We start from the raw sequence: 13,655 nt of genomic DNA, 5'->3' as shown, positions 1-13,655 counted from the left end.
TAGTAATGTACACTGTATAGTCTTACACAGTGTAAGTGTAGTAATGTACAGTATATAGTCTTTCACAGTGTAAGTGTAGTAATGTACAGTGTATAGTCTTACATAATGTAAGTGTAGTAATGTACAGTGTATAGTCTTACACAGTGTGTGTAGTGATGTACAGTGTATAGTCTTACACAGTGTAAGTGTAGTAATGTACAGTATATAGTCTTACACAGTGTAAGTGTAGTAATGTACAGTATATAGTCTTACACAGTGTAAGTGTAGTAATGGACAGTGTATAGTCTTACATAATGTAAGTGTAGTAATGTACAGTATAAAGTCTTACATAATGTAAGTGTAGTAATGTACACTGTATAGTCTTACACAGTGTAAGTGTAGTAATGTACAGTATATAGTCTTTCACAGTGTAAGTGTAGTAATGTACAGTGTATAGTCTTACATAATGTAAGTGTAGTAATGTACAGTGTATAGTCTTACACAGTGTAAGTGTAGTAATGTACAGTATATAGTCTTACACAGTGTGTGTAGTAATGTACAGTGTATAGTCTTACACAGTGTAAGTTTAGTAATGTACAGTATATAGTCTTACACAGTGTAATTGTAGTAATGTACAGTATATAGTCTTACACAGTGTAAGTGTAGTAATGGACAGTGCATAGTCTTACATAATGTAAGTGTTGTAATGTACAGTGTATAGTCTTACATAATGTAAGTGCAGTAATGCACAGTGTATAGTCTTACACAATGTAAGTTTAGTAATGTAAAGTATATAGTCTTACACAGTGTAAGTGTAGTAATGTACAGTGTATAGTCTTACACAGTGTAAGTGTAGTAATGTACAGTATATAGTCTTACACAGTGTAAGTGTAGTAATGTACAGCGTATAGTCTTACACAGTGTAAGTGTAGTAATGTACAGTATATAGTCTTACACAGTGTAAGTGTAGTAATGTATAGTGTATAGTCTTACACAGTGTAAGTGTAGTAATGTACAGTATATAGTCTTACACAGTGTAAGTGTAGTAATGTACAGTATATAGTCCTACACAGTGTAAGTGTAGTAATGTACAGTGTATAGTCTTACACAGTGTAAGTGTAGTAATGTACAGTACATAGTCTTACACAGTGTAAGTGTAGTAATGTACAGTATATAGTCCTACACAATGTAAGTGTAGTAATGTACAGTGTATAGTCTTACACAGTGTAAGTGTAGTAATGTACAGTATATAGTCTTACACAGTGTAAGTGTAGTAATGTACAGTGTATAGTCTTACACAATGTAAGTGTAGTAATGTACAGTGTATAGTCTTACACAGTGTAAGTGTAGTAATGTACAGTGTATAGTCTTACACAGTGTAAGTGTAGTAATGTACAGTGTATAGTCTTACACAGTGTAAGTGTAGTAATGTACAGTATATAGTCTTGCACAGTGTAAGTGTAGTAATGTACAGTGTATAGTCTTACACAGTGTAAGTTTAGTAATGTACAGTATATAGTCTTACACAGTGTAAGTGTAGTAATGTACAGTATATAGTCTTACACAGTGTAAGTGTAGTAATGTACAGCGTATAGTCTTACACAGTGTAAGTGTAGTAATGTACAGTATATAGTCTTACACAGTGTAAGTGTAGTAATGTACAGTATATAGTCTTACACAGTGTAAGTGTAGTAATGTACAGCGTATAGTCTTACACAGTGTAAGTGTAGTAATGTACAGTATATAGTCTTACACAGTGTAAGTGTAGTAATGTATAGTGTATAGTCTTACACAGTGTAAGTGTAGTAATGTACAGTGTATAGTCTTACTCAGTGTAAGTGTAGTAATGTACAGTGTATAGTCTTACACAGTGTAAGTGTAGTAATGTACAGTGTATAGTCTTACTCAGTGTAAGTGTAGTAATGTACAGTGTATAGTCTTACACAGTGTAAGTGTAGTAATGTATAGTGTATAGTCTTACACAGTGTAAGTGTAGTAATGTACAGTATATAGTCTTACACAGTGTAAGTGTAGTAATGTACAGTGTATAGTCTTACATAATGTAAGTGTAGTAATGTACAGTATAAAGTCTTACATAATGTAAGTGTAGTAATGTACACTGTATAGTCTTACACAGTGTAAGTGTAGTAATGTACAGTATATAGTCTTTCACAGTGTAAGTGTAGTAATGTACAGTGTATAGTCTTACATAATGTAAGTGTAGTAATGTACAGTGTATAGTCTTACACAGTGTAAGTGTAGTAATGTACAGTATATAGTCTTACACAGTGTGTGTAGTAATGTACAGTGTATAGTCTTACACAGTGTAAGTGTAGTAATGTACAGTATATAGTCTTACACAGTGTAATTGTAGTAATGTACAGTATATAGTCTTACACAGTGTAAGTGTAGTAATGGACAGTGCATAGTCTTACATAATGTAAGTGTTGTAATGTACAGTGTATAGTCTTACGTAATGTAAGTGCAGTAATGCACAGTGTATAGTCTTACACAATGTAAGTGTAGTAATGTAAAGTATATAGTCTTACACAGTGTAAGTGTAGTAATGTACAGCGTATAGTCTTACACAGTGTAAGTGTAGTAATGTACAGTATATAGTCTTACACAGTGTAAGTGTAGTAATGTACAGCGTATAGTCTTACACAGTGTAAGTGTAGTAATGTACAGTATATAGTCTTACACAGTGTAAGTGTAGTAATGTATAGTGTATAGTCTTACACAGTGTAAGTGTAGTAATGTACAGTATATAGTCTTACACAGTGTAAGTGTAGTAATGTACAGTAAATAGTCCTACACAGTGTAAGTGTAGTAATGCACAGTGTATAGTCTTACACAGTGTAAGTGTAGTAATGTACAGTACATAGTCTTACACAGTGTAAGTGTAGTAATGTACAGTATATAGTCCTACACAATGTAAGTGTAGTAATGTACAGTGTATAGTCTTACACAGTGTAAGTGTAGTAATGTACAGTATATAGTCTTACACAGTGTAAGTGTAGTAATGTACAGTGTATAGTCTTACACAGTGTAAGTGTAGTAATGTACAGTGTATAGTCTTACACAGTGTAAGTGTAGTAATGTACAGTGTATAGTCTTACACAGTGTAAGTGTAGTAATGTACAGTATATAGTCTTACACAGTGTAAGTGTAGTAATGTACAGTGTATAGTCTTACACAGTGTAAGTGTAGTAATGTACAGTATATAGTCTTACACAGTGTAAGTGTAGTAATGTACAGTATATAGTCTTACACAGTGTAAGTGTAGTAATGGACAGTGTATAGTCTTACATAATGTAAGTGCAGTAATGCACAGTGTATAGTCTTACACAATGTAAGTGTAGTAATGTAAAGTATATAGTCTTACACAGTGTAAGTGTAGTAATGTACAGCGTATAGTCTTACACAGTGTAAGTGTAGTAATGTACAGTATATAGTCTTACACAGTGTAAGTGTAGTAATGTACAGCGTATAGTCTTACACAGTGTAAGTGTAGTAATGTACAGTATATAGTCTTACACAGTGTAAGTGTAGTAATGTATAGTGTATAGTCTTACACAGTGTAAGTGTAGTAATGTACAGTATATAGTCTTACACAGTGTAAGTGTAGTAATGTACAGTAAATAGTCCTACACAGTGTAAGTGTAGTAATGCACAGTGTATAGTCTTACACAGTGTAAGTGTAGTAATGTACAGTACATAGTCTTACACAGTGTAAGTGTAGTAATGTACAGTATATAGTCCTACACAATGTAAGTGTAGTAATGTACAGTGTATAGTCTTACACAGTGTAAGTGTAGTAATGTACAGTATATAGTCTTACACAGTGTAAGTGTAGTAATGTACAGTGTATAGTCTTACACAGTGTAAGTGTAGTAATGTACAGTGTATAGTCTTACACAGTGTAAGTGTAGTAATGTACAGTGTATAGTCTTACACAGTGTAAGTGTAGTAATGTACAGTATATAGTCTTACACAGTGTAAGTGTAGTAATGTACAGTGTATAGTCTTACACAGTGTAAGTGTAGTAATGTACAGTATATAGTCTTACACAGTGTAAGTGTAGTAATGTACAGTATATAGTCTTACACAGTGTAAGTGTAGTAATGGACAGTGTATAGTCTTACATAATGTAAGTGCAGTAATGCACAGTGTATAGTCTTACACAATGTAAGTGTAGTAATGTAAAGTATATAGTCTTACACAGTGTAAGTGTAGTAATGTACAGTATATAGTCTTACACAGTGTAAGTGTAGTAATGTACAGTATATAGTCTTACACAGTGTAAGTGTAGTAATGTACAGTGTATAGTCTTACATAATGTAAGTGTAGTAATGTACAGTATATAGTCTTACATAATGTAAGTGTAGTAATGTACAGTGTATAGTCTTACATAATGTAAGTGCAGTAATGCACAGTGTATAGTCTTACACATTGTAAGTGTAGTAATGTAAAGTATATAGTCTTACACAGTGTAAGTGTAGTAATGTACAGCGTATAGTCTTACACAGTGTAAGTGTAGTAATGTAAAGTATATAGTCTTACACAGTGTAAGTGTAGTAATGTATAGTGTATAGTCTTACACAGTGTAAGTGTAGTAATGTACAGTATATAGTCTTACACAGTGTAAGTGTAGTAATGTACAGTATATAGTCCTACACAGTGTAAGTGTAGTAATGTACAGTGTATAGTCTTACACAGTGTAAGTGTAGTAATGTACAGTATATAGTCTTACACAGTGTAAGTGTAGTAATGTACAGTGTATAGTCTTACACAGTGTAAGTGTAGTAATGTACAGTATATAGTCTTACACAGTGTAAGTGTAGTAATGTACAGTGTATAGTCTTACACAGTGTAAGTGTAGTAATGTACAGTATATAGTCTTACACAGTGTAAGTGTAGTAATGTACAGTATATAGTCTTACACAGTGTAAGTGTAGTAATGTACAGTATATAGTCCTACACAGTGTAAGTGTAGTAATGTACAGTGTATAGTCTTACACAGTGTAAGTGTAGTAATGTACAGAGTATAGTCTTACACAGTGTAAGTGTTGTAATGTACAGTGTATAGTGTTACTCAGTGTAAGTGTAGTAATGTACAGTATATAGTCTTACACAGTGTAAGTGTAGTTATGTACAGTATATAGTCTTACACAGTGTAAGTGTAGTAATGTATAGTGTATAGTCTTACACAGTGTAAGTGTAGTAATTTACAGTATATAGTCTTACACAGTGTAAGTGTAGTAATGTACAGTATATAGTCCTACACAGTGTAAGTGTAGTAATGTACAGTATATAGTCCTACACAGTGTAAGTGTATATAGTTAAAGTTAATAATTCCTCCTAAAAATAGGGGGAATTAAAGGTGGGAATGGGTTAGAGCTCCCAAACAAAATCCTTGCAGGGGTTTCAGTCGTGTGGCACAATATATGCCTCACTATTAATTGTTGGGGAAGTAATGCTGATACTTTTATTAAGTCATGCCTAACTGTTAGAGCTTGCTTGAGGGGTGCGCTGTGACTCATTTTTTTGCGCTCTCTCTGGTATCTATAAGCATTTGGTTTCTCTAAACATATATATTTAGATAATATGGATATATTTCCTATCTACCACACGACTATATAAGCCATATCCATATAAGATTATATTTTTTGTTTGGGGAATCTCTTTCTCCCCATGTCGCAAGGAGAGTTACGTCCTATTCTATAATAAAAAATTGTGTGGTCCTGAAAGTAAAACATTTATTTGTACTTTGATCTTAATACTTTCAACATATCTATGACAATCCATGTCATCTTTAGGGGTATTTGACATTTATTATAAGTGTACCCACATTGGGACATGATGTACAGCGTATAGTCTTACACGGTGTAAGTGTAGTAATGTACAGTGTATAGTCTTACACAGTGTAAGTGTAGTAATGTACACTGTATAGTCTTACACAGTGTAAGTGTAGTAATGTACAGTATATAGTCTTTCACAGTGTAAGTGTAGTAATGTACAGTGTATAGTCTTACATAATGTAAGTGTAGTAATGTACAGTGTATAGTCTTACACAGTGTAAGTGTAGTAATGTACAGTATATAGTCTTACACAGTGTGTGTAGTAATGTACAGTGTATAGTCTTACACAGTGTAAGTGTAGTAATGTACAGTATATAGTCTTACACAGTGTAAGTGTAGTAATGTACAGTATATAGTCTTACACAGTGTAAGTGTAGTAATGGACAGTGTATAGTCTTACATAATGTAAGTGTGGTAATGTACAGTGTATAGTCTTACATAATGTAAGTGCAGTAATGCACAGTGTATAGTCTTACACAATGTAAGTGTAGTAATGTAAAGTATATAGTCTTACACAGTGTAAGTGTAGTAATGTACAGTGTATAGTCTTACATAATGTAAGTGTAGTAATGTACAGTATATAGTCTTACATAATGTAAGTGTAGTAATGTACAGTGTATAGTCTTACACAGTGTAAGTGTAGTAATGTACAGTGTATAGTCTTACACAGTGTAAGTGTAGTAATGTACAGTATATAGTCTTACACAATGTAAGTGTAGTAATGTACAGTGTATAGTCTTACACAGTGTAAGTGTAGTAATGTACAGTGTATAGTCTTACACAGTGTAAGTGTAGTAATGTACAGTATATAGTCTTACACAGTGTAAGTGTAGTAATGTACAGTGTATAGCCTTACACAGTGTAAGTGTAGTAATGTACAGTGTATAGTCTTACACAGTGTAAGTGTAGTAATGTACAGTGTATAGTGTTACTCAGTGTAAGTGTAGTAATTTACAGTATATAGTCTTACACAGTGTAAGTGTAGTAATGTACAGTATATAGTCTTACACAGTGTAAGTGTAGTAATGTACAGTATATAGTCGTACACAGTGTAAGTGTAGTAATGTACAGTGTATAGTCTTTCTCAGTGTAAGTGTAGTAATGTACAGTGTATAGTCTTACTCAGTGTAAGTGTAATAATGTACAGTGTATAGTCTTACTCAGTGTAAGTGTAGTAATGTACAGTATATAGTCTTACTCAGTGTAAGTGTAATAATGTACAGCGTATAGTCTTACACAGTGTAAGTGTAGTAATGTACATTGTATAGTCTTACACAGTGTAAGTGTAGTAGTGTACAGTGTATAGTCTTACACAGTGTAAGTGTAATAATGTACAGTGTATAGTCTTACACAGTGTAAGTGTAGTAATGTACAGTGTATAGTCTTACTCAGTGTAAGTGTAGTAATGTACAGTATATAGTCTTACTCAGTGTAAGTGTAATAATGTACAGCGTATAGTCTTACACAGTGTAAGTGTAGTAATGTACATTGTATAGTCTTACACAGTGTAAGTGTAGTAGTGTACAGTGTATAGTCTTACACAGTGTAAGTGTAATAATGTACAGTGTATAGTCTTACACAGTGTAAGTGTAGTAATGTACAGTGTATAGTCTTACACAGTGTAAGTGTAGTAATGTACAGTGTATAGTCTTGCACAGTGTAAGTGTAGTAATGTACAGCGTATAGTCTTGCACAGTGTAAGTGTAGTAATGTACAGTGTATAGTCTTGCACAGTGTAAGTGTAGTAGTGTACAGTGTATAGTCTTACTCAGTGTAAGTTTAGTAATGTACAGTGTAATGTATAGTCTTACACAGTGTAAGTTTAGTAATGTACAGCGTATAGTCTTACACAGTGTAAGTGTAGTAATGTACAGCGTATAGTCTTACACAGTGTAAGTGTAGTAATGTACAGCATATAGTCTTACACAGTGTAAGTGTAGTAATGTACAGTGTATAGTCTTACACAGTGTAAGGGTAGTAATGTACAGTGCATAGTCTTACTCAGTGTAAGTGTAGTAATGTACAGTGTAATGTATAGGTTTACGCAGTGTAAGTTTAGTAATGTACAGCGTATAGTCTTACACAGTGTAAGTGTAGTAATGTACAGTGTATAGTGTTACACATTTGTTGGAAGTTTAGTTTTAGAAAACATGTCATCTTATGCCTTTAAGAGATTAAATTATGTCATATTTGTTAATAATATTTTCCCTTGGAGGTGTTTGATTTTTTTTTTATTCATTTCATCATACTCTGATCCAATTTTTTTTTTTTTTTGACAGGGTTATTTTCAGCTGAATAAGGGAAAAAATTCATGTGGCATCACAAAGTACCCTGTAGCCGCCATTGTCAACAACCAAAATAAGATCACCTGCCCCCCATAAAATTATATCTAAATGTAATGCTTTGGGCCACCTATTTGTATTGCCAACTGGTGCCAATAAAAGAGTAAATATGTAAATGTGTTTATTTGTATATAATTTTTTTGGAATAGCAATATGCGTTTACACGTTAAAAGTATTTAAATAAATTATCCATGCTTCAGAAGTAAGGGACATAATACTCTGAGAATGCAATTTAAACAATAACTGTCCAACTGACATCCATTATTTTTATATTCACACTTTCTGTAGCACATCTCTTACTGAGCGTGTGCAAAAGCTCCTACTGAGCATGTGCAAGACGCTCCTACTGAGCATGTGCAAGAGCTCCTACTGAGCATGTGCAAGAGCTCCTACTGAGCATGTGCAAAAGCTCCTACTGAGCATGTGCAAGAACTCCAACTGAGCATGTGCAAGAGCTTCTACTGAGCATGTGCAAGAGTTCCTACTGAGCGTGTATAAGAGGTTCCTACTGAGCGTGTGCAAGAGCTCCTACTGAGCGTGTGCAAGAGGCTCCTACTGAGCATGTGCAAGAGCTCCTACTGAGTGTGTGTAAGAGGTTCCTACTGCGCGTGTGCAAGAGGCTCCTACTGAGTGTGTGTAAGAGATTCCCACTGAGCGTGTGCAAGAGGTTCCTTCTGAGCGTGTGTAAGAGGTTCCAACTGAGCGTGTGTAAAAGCCCCTACTGCGCGTGTGCAAGAGGCTCCTACTGAGCTTGTGTAAGAGGCTCTTACTGAGCGTGTGCAAGAGGTTCCTACTGAGTGTGAGCAAGATCTCCTACTGAGCGTGTATAAGAGGTTCCTACTGAGTGTGAGCAAGAGGTTCATACTGAGCATGTGTAAGAGGCTCCTACTGAGCTTGTGCAAGAGGTTCCTACTGAGCATGTGCAAGAGGCTCATACTGAGCGTGTGCGGTTCCTTCTGAGCATGTGTAAGAGGTTCCAACTGAGCGTGTGTAAGAGCCCCTACTGCGCGTGTGCAAGAGTTTCCTACTGAGTATGTGTAAGAGCTCCTACTGAGCGTGTGCAAGAGGCTCATACTGAGCGTGTGCAAGAGGTTCCTACTGAGCGTGTACAAGAGGTTCCTACTGAGCGTGTGCAAGAGGCTCCTACTGAGCGTGTGCAAAAGGTTCCTACTGAGCGTGTGTAAGAGGCTCATACTGAGCGTGTGCAAGAGGTTCCTAATGAGTATGTGTAAGAGCTCCTTCTGAGCATGTGCAAGAGTTTCCTACTGAGTATGTGTAAGAGCTCCTACTGAGCGTGTGCAAGAGGCTCATACTGAGCGTGTGCAAGAGGTTCCTACTGATTGTGTACAAGAGGTTCCTACTGAGCATGTGCAAGAGGCTCCTACTGAGCGTGTGCAAAAGGTTCCTACTGAGCGTGTGTAAGAGGCTCATACTGAGCGTGTGCAAGAGGTTCCTAATGAGTATGTGTAAGAGCTCCTACTGAGCGTGTGCAAGAGGTTCCTACTGAGCGTGTGTAAGAGGCTCCTACTGAGCGTGTGTAAGAGGCTCATACTAAGCGTGTGCAAGAGGTTCCAACTGAGCGTGTGTAAGAGGCTCATACTGAGCATGTGCAAGAGGTTCCTACTGAGCGTGTGCAAGAGGTTCCTACTGAGCGGGTGTAAGAGTTTCCTACTGAGCGGGTGTAAGAGGTTCCTAATGAGTATGTGTAAGATCTCCTACTGAGCGTGTGCAAGAGGTTCCTAATGAGTATGTGTAAGAGCTCATACTGAGCGTGTGCAAGAGGTTCCTAATGAGTATGTGTAAGAGCTCCTACTGAGCGTGTGCAAGAGGTTCCTACTGAGCGTGTGTAAGAGGCTCCTACTGAGCGTGTGTAAGAGGCTCATACTAAGCGTGTGCAAGAGGTTCCAACTGAGCGTGTGTAAGAGGCTCATACTGAGCATGTGCAAGAGGTTCCTACTGAGCGTGTGCAAGAGGTTCCTACTGAGCGGGTGTAAGAGTTTCCTACTGAGCGGGTGTAAGAGGTTCCTAATGAGTATGTGTAAGATCTCCTACTGAGCGTGTGCAAGAGGTTCCTAATGAGTATGTGTAAGAGCTCCTACTGAGCGTATGCAAGAGGTTCCAACTGAGCGTGTGTAAGAGGCTCATACTGAGCGTGTGCAAGAGGTTCCTACTGAGCGTGTGCAAGAGGTTCCTACTGAGCGGGTGTAAGAGGTTCCTACTGAGCGGGTGTAAGAGGCTCCTACTGAGCGTGTGCAAGAGGTTCCTACTGAGCGTATGCAAGAGCTCCTACTGAGCGTGTGCAAGAGGCTCCTACTGACCATGTGTAAGAGCTCCTACTGAGCGTGTGCAAGAGGTTCCTACTGAGCGTGTTTTAGAGGCTCCTACTGAGCGTGTGTAAGAGGCTCCTACTGAGCGTGTGCAAAAGGTTCCTACTGAGCGTGTATAAGAGGTTCCTACTGAGCGTGTGCAAGAGGTTCCAACTGAGCGTGTGCAAAAAGCTCCTACTGAGCGTGTGTAAGAGCTCCTACTGAGCGTGTTTAAGAGCTCCTACTGAGCGTGTGTAAGAGCTCCTACTGAGCGTGTGTAAGAGCTCCTACTGAGCGTGTTTAAGAGGTTCATACTGAGTGTGTGCAAAAGGCTCCTACTGAGCATGTGTTAGATAATCCTACTGAGTGTGTGTAAGAGCTCCTACTGAGCGTGTGCAAGAGGTTCCTACTGGGCATGTGTAAGAGGTTCATACTGAGCGTGTGTAAGAGGTTCATACTGAGCATGTGCAAGAGGTTCCTACTGAGCGTGTGTAAGAGGCTCCTACTGTACATGTGCAAGAGGCTCCTACTGAGTGTGTGCAAGAGGTTCCTACTGAGCGTGTGTAAGAGGCTCCTACTGAGCGTGTGTTAGAGGATCCTACTGAGTGTGTGTAAGAGCTCCTACTGAGCGTGTGCAAGAGGTTCCTACTGAGCGCGTGCAAGAGGTTCCTACTGGGCATATGTAAGAGGTTCCTACTGAGCGTGTGTAAGAGGCTCCTACTGAGCACATGCAAGAGGCTCCTACTGAGTGTGTGCAAGAGGTTCCTACTGAGCGTGTGTAAGAGGCTCCTACTGAGCGTGTGTTAGAGGATCCTACTGGGCATGTGTAAGAGGTTCATACTGAGCGTGTGTAAGAGGTTCATACTGAGCATGTGCAAGAGGTTCCTACTGAGCGTGTGTAAGAGGCACCTACTGAGCGCGTGCAAGAGGCTCCTACTGAGTGTGTGCAAGAGGTTCCTACTGAGCATATGCAAGAGGCTCCTACTGAGCGTATGCAAGAGGCTCCTACTGAGCGTGTGCAAGAGGTTCCTACTGGGCATGTGCAAGAGCTCTTAATGAGTATGTGCAAGAGTTTACAGAATTCTACTGCTCATTTAAAATTCAAAGTATGTGTTCTTGCTTTTTTCTTTTTATTTGTTCATTATGCAGCTCTACTGTATTTGATGACTATTTAAAGAGACAGTAAACTCAAAATGAAGCTTTCATGATTCAGTTAAAACATACAATTTTAGACAACATATTTACTTCTATTATCTAATTTGCTTCATACTCTTTGTATCCTTTGTTAAAATGCATAAATAGGTAGGCTCAAGAGTAGAAATTCACTACTGGGAGCTAGCTGCTGATTGGTGGCTGCACATATAGATACCTTTTGTCATTGGCTCCCCAAGGTGTTTAACTAGCTTCCTGTAATGCATTGCTGTTGCTTTAATAGGACTGGATTGAATGGAAAATGTACTGTGAAATATTCTCTTCTTTAATTGGTTCCCAGTGATCAATTTTGTCTGCTGAAGTATATTCAGTTGTTTACAAATATATAATTTACCTTTATTTTTACATTGGAAATATCAGTTTTTCCTGTAGTATTTCTACCTATTTTGAGCATGTAAATACTTAGGTATAGGCACTAGAAAAGCTTTGAGGTTTAGGAGAGATACGTAATAAAATATTAGCTTTTAACTGTTCTCTCTTCAGAATGGAGAGCAATCACTCAAAATCTTTGGTATTTTTAGACCTTATATTGTAAAGTAGGAGTCTCTCCTTCACAAACAGAACCTGCATAATGAGATAAACTTGAGTTTCTACATTTTTTTGAGGGACCCCGCTATACGGACTTAACTTCTTAGATTATCTCGCTGAGCGGAGAGCTACAAATCATTGAGCCCCTAAGTATTAGGCTTTGAAGACAGAGAAAAGGTAAAGAAACATGTATGTATAGATCAAATAAGTGGATCTGATTTCCCTGCAAGCTCAGTCTATTTTAATAGGTTGTGGTGTCAAAGAACAAAACCTGCTATTTCATATAAAAAATAAACATAAGGAAGCAATTTTGTATTCAGTTTATGCTGCTGGAACACATTTTACAGTACACTGTCTCTTTAACACTATTTGTACTCCAAGATGCAGGGTGTTTAGACTCACTGTAATCTCTTTCTACTCATGGATGTAACAGAGTAACATAGTAGCACTCGTAGTAGATGAGGTTAAAAAAATACAGAAGTACATCAAGTTCAACCTATACAAATCTTAAAGGAACACTAAACCCAAATTTTTTCTTTCTTGATTCAGACAGAGCATGCAATTTTAAGGAACTTTCTAATTTACTCCTATTATCAAATTTTCTTCATTCTCTTGCTATCTTTATCTTAAAAAGAAGGCATCTAAGCTAAGGAGCCAGACAATTGTTGGACTTGTTTATTGGTGCTATCCAATCAGCAAGGACAACCCAGGTTGTGAACCAAAAATGGGTCGGCTTCTAAGCTTACATTCTTGCTTTTCAAATAAAGATAGCAAGAGAATGAAAAAAATGATAATAGGAGTAAATTAGAAAGTTGCTTAAAATTGCTGCTCTATCAGAATCATGAAAGAAATAATCTGGGTTCAGTGTGCAAAAATCTACAAAAAAAAGCTCCAGTTAACACCAGCAATAATATCCCTGAATTATGTTTCTAGACAGAAATGTATCTAAACCATTTTTAAATGTATTTAAGGTATTTGCATTCACTACCTCCTTCGATAATGAATACCACAATTTTATTTTATTTTAGTTTGGCTAACTTCTCTTCATAGCTTTAATTCTTCATCCCCCTTATTAGTTTTGTGGCCCTTCTCTGAACTTTTTTCTAAGTCTGCAATGTTTTTTTTTTAGATTGGTCCCCATAACTGCACTCCATACTCAAGGTAAGGTCTTACCAGAGATTTATATAGTGACAGAATTATGCTTTCCTCTCTTGCATCAATGCTTCTTTTAATACATGCTAGTATCTTATTAGCCTTAGAAGCCACTACCCTGCATTGTGCACCCATCTTTAGCATGCTATTTATTACTACTCCCAAATCCCTTTCCTCCTCTGTTTGGCTAAGTCTAGTACCATTTAAATAATACATTGTCTGCTTATTTTTACTTTAATAATGTATAGTCTGGCATATTCCAGTATGTAAACACT

At 36.9% G+C, this 13,655-nt stretch overlaps 1 long non-coding RNA gene across 1 annotated transcript in view; it reads left to right on the top strand.

Moving 5' to 3' along the window:
- LOC128635717 (uncharacterized) overlaps nt 1-8,302 on the top strand; it is a 35,791-nt gene extending 27,489 nt beyond the window's left edge. The window contains exon 2 of the long non-coding RNA XR_008398567.1: nt 8,120-8,302. This is a non-coding gene — a long non-coding RNA (uncharacterized LOC128635717). The remainder of the gene's footprint in view (nt 1-8,119) is intronic.
- Nucleotides 8,303-13,655: the final 5,353 nt, after the last annotated feature.

Source organism: Bombina bombina, chromosome 7 (genome assembly GCF_027579735.1).
Source record: "Bombina bombina isolate aBomBom1 chromosome 7, aBomBom1.pri, whole genome shotgun sequence".
Lineage (NCBI taxonomy): Eukaryota > Metazoa > Chordata > Amphibia > Anura > Bombinatoridae > Bombina > Bombina bombina.
Note: the sequence above shows the minus strand (reverse complement) of the source record. Positions and strands in the feature narration are given on the sequence as shown.